The sequence below is a fragment of the Spinacia oleracea genome, chromosome 1, assembly GCF_020520425.1.
Source record: "Spinacia oleracea cultivar Varoflay chromosome 1, BTI_SOV_V1, whole genome shotgun sequence".
NCBI lineage: Eukaryota > Viridiplantae > Streptophyta > Magnoliopsida > Caryophyllales > Amaranthaceae > Spinacia > Spinacia oleracea.
In genome coordinates this window covers 30341176-30351684 of record NC_079487.1, presented here as the reverse complement: position 1 = coordinate 30351684, position 10509 = coordinate 30341176, and positions in this window count along the sequence as shown.

Genomic DNA, 10509 nt, shown 5'->3' with positions numbered 1-10509 from the left:
TATCGCCGCACCCACAAGAAAAACTGCAGTCAATTAAAAATTGATATAGAATAGAGGTACTAGTTGTCAAGATCTAATCGTAATTATCTCAAATAAGAAAAATCAAATAAATTGCGGAGTAGAAAACTTGCCTTCATAGTAGAGGCCTGAATAGCCCAAAACCAACATGATCGGTGTTGGCCTCTAGGTAAAATTTGCAACCTCGGTGCATCGATTTCATTGATCCCCATATGGCTTTGTTGTATTTCCCATGTAATTGTCAGAAGTATTATCCAACATTACAAGGCATAACTGCCCCTCTTTTCTTTGTTTTCCTAATTAGAATACTTTATTTCTTTGCAAAACTGTAGATTTTTTTCATGGTGGACAATTTAATTTCGTCAAGGAGATGCCCTTTCTGTCCAACGAAACGCGCCGCAAATATGCTCAATTGGTTAGCGTTGGTGCTGATAACGTATCATGATAATAGGGAGAGATGGAGAGAGAAAACTGTCGGTTATCTTACTCAATAGGTAATGTAATGTATATATACACATACATCATAAACGTTAATGATGACAAGGGTATAATGGGCATCCACAATACAATATATTTATAACAGATTAGGCTTTAAAATTGTCAAACATATACAGTAGGTCAATCATAGATTCAAGATTTACATACAAGATTCGCAAATATTTAATTTAACATCATAAAAATTACAAATTTTGCATTCGAAAAACTAAAACCTCCGAAAAGTCATAGTCAGGCTTCGAATTTGGGAATTCTGGGTTTGGCGTCAAATCTCTGCTTTTTGTCAAAATTTTAAAACGTCGTTTACATGCGAAATTCACTATAAAAACATAAGATTCCGACCATTATTGACAAAACTGCCGAAAAATCCTGCGGACATATAATCAAATAATCGCACGAATTTGCAATTAATTACATACACGAAATTAATCACCCCTTTAATTCATTGCAAATTTATAAAATTTAATCCATGTTAACTATAATTGATTATGGAATTAATTAGAGGCTCTTGATACCACTGTTGGGTTATGAAAAATATAAACAATATAATTCATGCGGAAAAACCATAAAGCCAGGAATTCAAATTCATTGTCACATAGTCAATTAGCATAATTTGTATATATACAATGTGATGCGTGCCTTCCCTAGCTGCTCCCTAACCGAACAAGAACAAGTTGAGGACTCCAAATGTCACTCCTCCGTAGATAGTCCACAACACGTTCGGATCCACCTCAGATTCAATTAACTAGAATATTATCTAAGGTTTTATGTGCACTCGGGAAACTTATAATAATGTTAGGCAAGTATTAAATTCTCTCTTGAATCTAATAAGTTAGAATAGTATATAGAATTGCATTATAAATTGTGATCATGAACCACATATTTATAGGGTGGAAATAACGGAGTTTGAGTTCTACTAGGAATCGAATAACTAAATCCATTAGGATTCTAGTTAAATAATATCATTAGAATTTTAGGTTTAATAAAATGCCTAAGTATTTCAGATTTAACTAAAATATCCAATTTGAGTAGAATTTGAAAAACACGATTACTTGACAACGAAGTAATCCTAACCGGCCAAGGCTTGGTCGTGTAACACGCACAGCCCCGCAGCCCGCAGCTTGCAAACCCACGAGTGGCGCTGCTGCTTGCTCGGCCCATGCACGCTGGGCGCTGGCAGCAAGCACGCGGCCCACTTCGTTTGGGCGCTGCTGCTGCTCGGCCCCTTTGCCTTGCTGCTCCGCGCACGGGCTTGCTAGGCGCTGGGCCTTGCGTCTCGCAAGCTCGTTCGTTTTCACGTCGCGCTTCCGATTTGTTTTCCGATTCCGAAATTCATTTCCGATTCGAACAAATATTTAATATTTCCGATTCCGGAATTTATTTCCGATTCGAACAAATATTTAATATTTCCAATTCCGGAATTTATTTCCGATTCCGACAATATTTTCGATTCCGGTAATATTTCCGTTTCCGGTAATATTTACGATTCCGGCAATATTTCTATTTTCGATAATATTTCTGATACGAACCATGTTTTCGTTTCCGGCAACATCTACGACTTGGATAATATTTATATTTCCGTCATGATCCATATTTCCGTTTCCTGCAATATCATCATTTCCGGGGAATTATATATTTTTCCTTTTGATGATTTTAGCTCCCACTGGAACCGAGATCCGTCGTTTCCGAATGTTCATAAATAGAGTATTTAATGAATAATTTATTCACTTAAATACTTGATCTGCTCACGTACTATTTGTGTGACCCTACACGTTCAGTTAAGAGTAAGTTGTGGATTAATGTTATTAATTCCACTTGAACTGAAGCGGCCTCTAGCTAGGCATTCAGCTCACTTGATCTTACTGAATTATTAACTTGTTTAAATAATACTGAACCGCATTTATTAGACTTAGCATTGAATGCATACTTGGACCAAGGGAATTATTTCCTTCATCGGGCCGCTAATTCTAGGCGGCCCTTGTGTTTAAAAAAAATTGAATTTTTTTCCCTCCAGGTAAATACGAATGTAATAAAAACAAAATTTAGTTTATTATTTTGTTTTTAATTTCGGATATGTAAAAAAGTGTTGCCAAAACAAAATTTGAATAATTATTGAATTTCATAATTAAAATAATTAATATAATTGAAAAAATTAAAATTGTTAGAATTTTTTGTTTTAAATTTTTTTTTTTGTTTATATTAATTTTGATTCAAAAAAAAAAGTTTGAAAAATGTGAAGGGGAAGGGTGAATGGAGTAATTTTCTTTAAAAGGGTAAAATCATCATTTCACCATAAATACACGAGCGTTTTTAGCGATTGAGGACGTCGAATAAAAACCCCCTAAATTTAAATCAAAAGCATGCTCTATGTCAATAAAAATATCAAGTTAGATTTTCCTAGCTCGTGTATCAAGCTTGAATAAAGCTCGTTTAGCTCGAACTTGAGCTTGAGCTAAAGTTCGAGCTAAACGAGCGAGCTCGGGAAAGCCATATGCTTAACGAACAAAGGTCAAACAACAAAGTGCAAAGCTAGGTCAAGTTCGAACAAGGTAAATTTTAGATCGGCTTCAACTCGCTTAATTGCAGCTCAAATGAAATCGTATATTAATGAATTATACTTAAGATAATTAACTAACGTTAATCTGTTTACATAATTAGGTGATCCAGTTATATATAAATAGTGAAGTTATTATTTCCATATATAAGGAAAAACAAACAAAAAACAAACGGGGCTTGATAGATTAGCTTATCCACATAATATTTCAAGCTACTTCCATTTCTAGATAATTTGTACCCAAACTGTTAGTGTTATGATCTTGTATTTAATTATTCTTACTTGTAAATTGGTATTTTAAATTTTATTTTTCTTTTTTTTTGTTGGGATTTATTTTTCAAGTGAATTAGCTATTGGGCAACCAAATTTCTCATTTCAACTCCAATGGTCAAGCAAGTAGTTTTAAATTTCTAAAAGTTGAAAGCTTGACACACATAGAAGGTACAATTAATTAATACTTAATAATTACAAGTAGTGTTAGTAAACATAACATATAAAGTATTTGAAATTGTTCAAAAAATGGAAATTATAAATAAGTTGCTAGACTGGATTGTATATGTCTATGATTGTACTGTAAAATAGATATTATATAAAATCAAATATATTTGTTAGACAAATAGATAATGTTTACGATTATACTATGAAATAGAAAATATATAAAAGTGTTCGTAATCTCCCTTATGCAAAATGTGCAATGAGATGCAACATGCAAGTATACAACCAGTGCGAACAAAATTCTAATTTGATATCTCATAACAAAATCAGAACTAATTGTGAACTTTACAAATAATATGGAGTAATTGTGAAAATGTATGATTTGAACACTTTTAAGAAATCTCATTCACAAGAAGAATCATATTATACATAACTCAAACTCACAATTCAGCTCCTAGTGTGATAGCCTCTGTTGAAGACAAAAGAATTTATGATAGGAAAAATGCTTCTAGCACTTGTAATTAAAGCATACTTAGCATGTAATCTCACTTTAAGAAGTCATAAATAATCTAAAAACTAAAATTAGGCGTAAAAGTCTTTCATGACTCTACTCTCAAGAATGTACTGCGAACATTACTAGCAAGAATATATATCATCCTTTCCACTTAAAAACTGATGCTTCCAATTTTCTAACTTGATGTTGGAGGAGAGTTGTCAGAAATTCCAGGCAAGGATTGTTGTGACAGTGAAGTGTAGAGACAAGTGACTTCACTGCAGATATATGCATAAATGCAGAGCTTTCAAATAACTACAACAACAAAGCGACATAGAATAAGGATATGCCTTGCTACAAGTATATAGATAAGTCTTCACCTGAAAATTTAAAGAAGAGAGGATGTTAAAGTCACTATAATGCGCAGATGACTCCCTGCCGAGCTTAGTAGCAGTTGTGGACACTTCCTGTTTGTTGTTTTTATTAGAAAATAAACATTAGTCTTAGTCAGATAAGAACAAAGAATGTATGTCCCAAAAGGTTACATGCAAACTCCTACAGAATTACAGAGCTGCTACATCCAAATGACTACACATTCAGTATATTATTAGGATAATATCACATCATGCAATAGAATATGCATCCTCCTCTAAACTATGACAACAAAGCACAACTACATACAAATCAAATTTTACAAGTACCTGAGTAGAAGCATGTGGTGAGTGAATTGTTCCGTCCAAAGCTGCTAATGTTTTCAATACCCGCAACAATTTTCACCAGTTGATAGTTAAAAGATAAATCTAGCTAAAAGCTAATTTTCCGAAGATAAATTTGACAGATTTACCAGAACCCAAGAGGGGTATAACACATTATGTAGCCGGTGAGCTATGTTAAAGAGAGTCCTCAATGCCTGATGAAAAAGGATAAGAATAAACCACATAAATGGTCAAAGAACACCTCTTTCAGTAGAATGTTTTTAAAGATGGATGCGAATGATTATAGGTTGAGATTCTACATACATAGAGACATGAAGACTTTTAGCTGAACATTCTTGGGAGTAGAGTCATAAAACTTTTACTAAAATTAGGCGTCTTCCATAAAGTTTCATTTCATTCTTCCATAATCTCACTGTTCATTGTCTTCTTCAATGATTCATTCTTCCTACCATACCCAAAACCACCCAGCAAGCTCACAAATCCCTTCAAATTAAAACTTAAGATTCATCATATGACACCAAATACGATATCCACATTCAACTTTGAAGAAGTTAATGGAGTACGACAATTACTTTACCTCAATCTCCACGAATTTTCACATGTTAAGCATACTCCGCAACTGGTAACTCACAAAGAACTGAAAATTGTAAACTTGAAACAAAGTTGGCTGCAGAATTAAGGTTTCCTCCAAAAATTATGAAAATTGTTTTTTTCGTACAGTGATCTTCCAAAAATTATGGCTGCTGCATAAATTTCCTCTAATTTGGGAATGAATTATTGACCTTCCTTCAAATGGTTTTGAAATAAAAAAAAACGTCTCTTAAACGTCTGTTAAGCCTCCTTTTCCCATTTACTAACCATGGTCACATTACAATTCCATTCTCCTTTTCTTTTCATATTCAAATGTGTTCCTGTAGGGGAATACAGTTAAACATAATAACATGTGCGGAAACAATCCCCAAAGCCAGGAGCATGTATAAAGCACATATTAAGCATGCTTACATTTGAAGCGTGTTTTCCACAATAATCTGTCAATGAACACGAACTTAGAACTCCACTTGTCGTTCCTCTACTTGGTTCACCGACACAATCAGATCCGTCTTGATTATCGTAGCTTAGACAATCGATCAAGATAGTTTGCTTTTGGGAAGAACTCACTTTGGAGGCACAGAGAGAATTAGGGTTCTCTGTGTCTCTAGCGTTTTGAGTATGACTGAATTGTGTTGTTGGAAAAACGGGTTAGAAGGTTATTAACATAACCTTACTAACCGGCCAAGCCACAAGGGCAAGACCGGCCAACAAGCCCGCGCAAACGTACACGAGCACACAGCGTGCTAGGCCGTGGGCCGCGCTGCTGATGCTGTGTCATTGCCTTGGCCCGCGCGCACACACGCGCAGCTCGCTCGGCCATGGGCCAGCGATGCCGTGTTGTGGCCTTGCTTGCGTGCCGAGCGCCCATGGGCCTTGAGTGCTTCGCGCACTCAGCTCGTGGGCTACTCCTCGTAGTCGCGACTTAATATCGTTCCGGATATTATTTATCATTTCGTATACGACGAATCACTGTCGTACGATACGATTTATTCGTTTCGCCTAGCTTACGAATATTCGCGATACGATATACGATTCCGATACAAGGTCGTATCGTATAATACGTTTTCCAACTAATTCCCGAAAAGCCATTAAATGAATTTCCGATTCATTTAATCCGGTGATCTGTTACGTATCATTGGTGTGACCGTGTAGGTTCAGTCAAGAGTAAGTTGTGAGCTTAATATTCATTGGAACTCACTGATCGGAAGCATTGCTCCAGCTAGCTGTTCCGATTACTTGATCTCACTGAATTGTCCGCAATTAATCTGAACCTTGGTATTAGACTTAATGCACCTGGGGTGAAGGACATATTTCCTTAAGTCTCCCACTTGTCATTCAGACAAGTGTGCATTCACATTCCTTTGTCACTTATTGTTACTTACTGAACATAAGGTAAGATCCAAGCCATCCTTATTAGGTCCAGAAGTGTTTCTCGGATTACAAAGCTCAACTGTTAAACTTTTGCAGAAGGTTAAGCCTTAACCATTCTGAGCACAGCCATGCATTTTATAGTGTCTAACTCTCCGAGAGGCCTTGTTACACAACAACACCATATCCTATCAAAGATAGAAGGACAATCCATTCTTGCAATCTATGAACACTCACTTTGATTCATTGTACGCCCAATAACTGCTTTTATAGCCTCCTTTTACGGTGCGACGTTTAGCTAGCATCAAAGCGAACTAATTCTCAAACGAGCAGACATAATCGCTCATGTTCTGAGGAACGGTTTCTAATCACCATTAATGAGAACTACCTATGACATGACTTTAATCTCTTAAAGTGTTCTCATGGTCAATCCGATACAAGATCCAATAAATATCTATGCAAAAGATTCTGACATCCAGTCACTCTAGTTCAAGAAACAGAACTAAGTAATCTACTTGCAATCTAATCTTCATTAGTCATTGGTCGTCCACCTTTCAATGACCTGGATTAGGGATCCTTTGTGACTTCAATATTCAAGTTCACTTATGGGTATTTCTTTGTCGAAGAATCCGTCTTGACATTCCATTTGAATGATTTGAATCACATGGACTTATCATTTAATACTAAACCAAAATTAAATGAATATGAAATAACAAATTTCATAAATATGAAATGGTTAAACCAATTGTTTTAAACATATATCTAACAGATGTTCTAAAACAATACTTAGAAAATCAAAGCCATTCTCCAACATGCTTGATTCCCATGGTTGCTACATGTGCGTTGTGTTTCACTTGTGGCAACAGTTTAGTCAATGGATCCGCGACGTTGTCGTCAGTTCCAACCTTGAAAATCTCGATTTCTTTTCTTTCAACGATCTCTCGAAGTATATGAAATCGCCGCAGTACGTGCTTGGACTTCTGGTGGCTCCTAGGCTCCTTTGCCTGGGCAATGGCTCCGCTATTGTCGCAATACAAAGCCACTGGTCCTTTAATGGAGGGGACAACCCCAAGTTCTTCTATGAACTTCCGAATCCAAACAGCTTCCTTTGCTGCTTCTGAGGCAGCAATGTACTCGACTTCAGTTGTAGAATCCGCAATAGTGCTTTGCTTGGCACTTTTCCAGCTTACTACTCCGCCGTTGAGGCAGAACACAAACCCAGACTGTGATCTGAAATCATCTCTGTCAGTTTGAAAGCTTGCGTCCGTATAGCCCTTAACAATCAACTCATCTGTACCACAATAAACCAGAAACTGATCCTTAGTCCTTTTCAGGTACTTTAGGATGTTCTTGGCAGCAGTCCAATGTGCCTCACCTGGTTCTGACTGGTACCTGCTCGTTGCACTGAGTGCGAACGAAACATCCGGCCTTGTACAAATCATAGCATACATGATGGACCCAATAGCCGAAGCGTATGGAATTCCACTCATCTTTCTACGCTCATCAGATGTTTTGGGACACTGATTCTTGCTTAGATATGTGCCATGTGACATGGGTAGATGGCCTCTCTTGGCTTCCATCATATTGAATCTAGCTAGCACTTTATCAATGTAAGTGCTTTGGCTTAGTCCAATAACTCTCTTAGATCTATCCCTATAGATCTTGATGCCCAATATGTACTGTGCCTCTCCTAAGTCCTTCATTGAGAAACACTTTCCAAGCCAAGTCTTTACATACTCCAGCATAGGAATGTCGTTTCCAATAAGCAGTATGTCATCAACATACAAGACTAGGAATGCAATTTTACTCCCACTGACCTTCTTGTATACACAAGATTTGTCCGATTCTTGATGAAGCCAAACTTATTGACTGCTTCATCAAATCGTTTATTCCAACTCCTTGATGCCTGCTTTAGTCCGTAGATGAACTTCTTAAGCTTGCATACCTTTCCTTGGTTCTTTTGATGGACAAAACCCTCCGGCTGCGTCATAAACACAGTCTCTTCAAGAACACCATTCAAGAAGGCAGTTTTGACATCCATTTGCCATATTTCATAGTCATGAAAAGCGGCAATCGCAAGGATTATCCTAATAGACTTAAGCATCGCGACTGGAGAAAAGGTTTCATCGTAGTCAACGCCGTGAACTTGCCTGTAACCTTTTGCTACAAAACTAGCCTTGTATATATGTACAATTCCATCTTTGTCTTTCTTCAACTTGAAGACCCATTTCCATCCGATAGGTGTAAACCCATCCGGCAAATCAACCAAATCCCAGACTTGATTTTCAGACATGGAGTCTATTTCATATTTCATGGCCTCTAACCATTTAGTGGAGCTTGGGCTCGTCATAGCTTGCTCGTAAGTCATAGGTTCATCACTATCCAATATGAGAACCTCTAAGTTTTCAGTCAAGAGGACGCATGTCCATCTGTCCGGCTGAAAAATAGTTCTACTTGACTTACGAGGGGCAACAACGTTTTGAGGAACTACTCCCGCTGGCTCTTCTGAAGACCTTGGAGGTTCATCAACCTGAACTGCTTCTAAAGAGTTCTGAGTTCGTTGTTCGTCTTGAATCTCTTTGAGGTATATTATTCTCCCACTTGTCAATTTGGAAATATGATTTCTTTCCAAAAAGACACCGTCACGAGCAACGAAAACCTTGTTGTCTGACTTGTTGTAGAAATAATACCCCTTTGTTTCTTTTGGATACCCAACGAAGAAACATTTGTCAGATTGTATGCTTCGCAACCCCAAATCTTCAGAAAAGACAACTTTGGAAGTTTCCCAGTCTATATTTCGTATGAAGTTTCCCAGTTTCCCAGTGTGAGTGCTGCAGTTTGCAACGCATGTCCCCAGAACTGTAAAGGAAGTTCGGCCTGACCCATCATTGACCTGACCATATCGAGTAAGGTCCTGTTTCTCCGTTCCGACACTCCATTCCATTGAGGCGTTCCCGGAGCAGTCAATTTTGAAAGAATACCGCATTCTTTTAGATGGTCATCAAACTCGTGGCTAAGATATTCACCTCCTCGATCCGATCTTAGAGCTTTGATTTTCTTGCCATGTTGATTCTCTACTTCATTTTGAAATTCTCGGAATTTCTCAAACGATTCAGACTTGTGTTTCATTAAGTAAATATAGCCATATCTACTGAAATCGTCCGTAAACGTTATGAAATAGCTGAACTCACCTCTAGCTTTCGTACTCATAGGCCCACATACGTCCGTATCTATTAGCCCTAGTAGTTCGCTTGCTCTTTCTCCCACCTTTGAGAAAGGTTGCTTTGTCATTTTGCCAAGTAAACAAGATTCGCATTGATCAATCTTCTCTAAGTCGAATGATTCTAGAATTCCTTTTCGCTGAAGTAATTTCATGCGCTTTGTGTTTATATGGCCTAATCGACAATGCCACAGAAATGTGAGATTCGAATCACCAGTTTTAGCCTTTTTGGTATTTATGTTATAAATGTGTTTGCTCGTATCTAGCACATATAGACCGTTTTCTTGTTGTGCTGAACCATAAAACATTCCATTCAAAGAAAAAGAACAACTATTGTCTTTAAATTGAAAACTAAAACCTTTAGAATCCAAACTTGAAACGGAAACAATGTTTTTGGTGATACTAGGAACATAGTAACAATTTTCTAGTTCCAGAACAAAACCACTAGGAAAAGAAATAAAATAAGATCCTACGGCTAATGCAGCAATACGTGCTCCATTTCCCACGCGTAGATCCATCTCGCCTTTATCAAGCTTTCTACTTCTCCTTAGTCCCTGCGAATTGGAACATAAGTGTGAGCCACAACCAGTATCTAATACCCAAGAAGTAGAATTAGCAA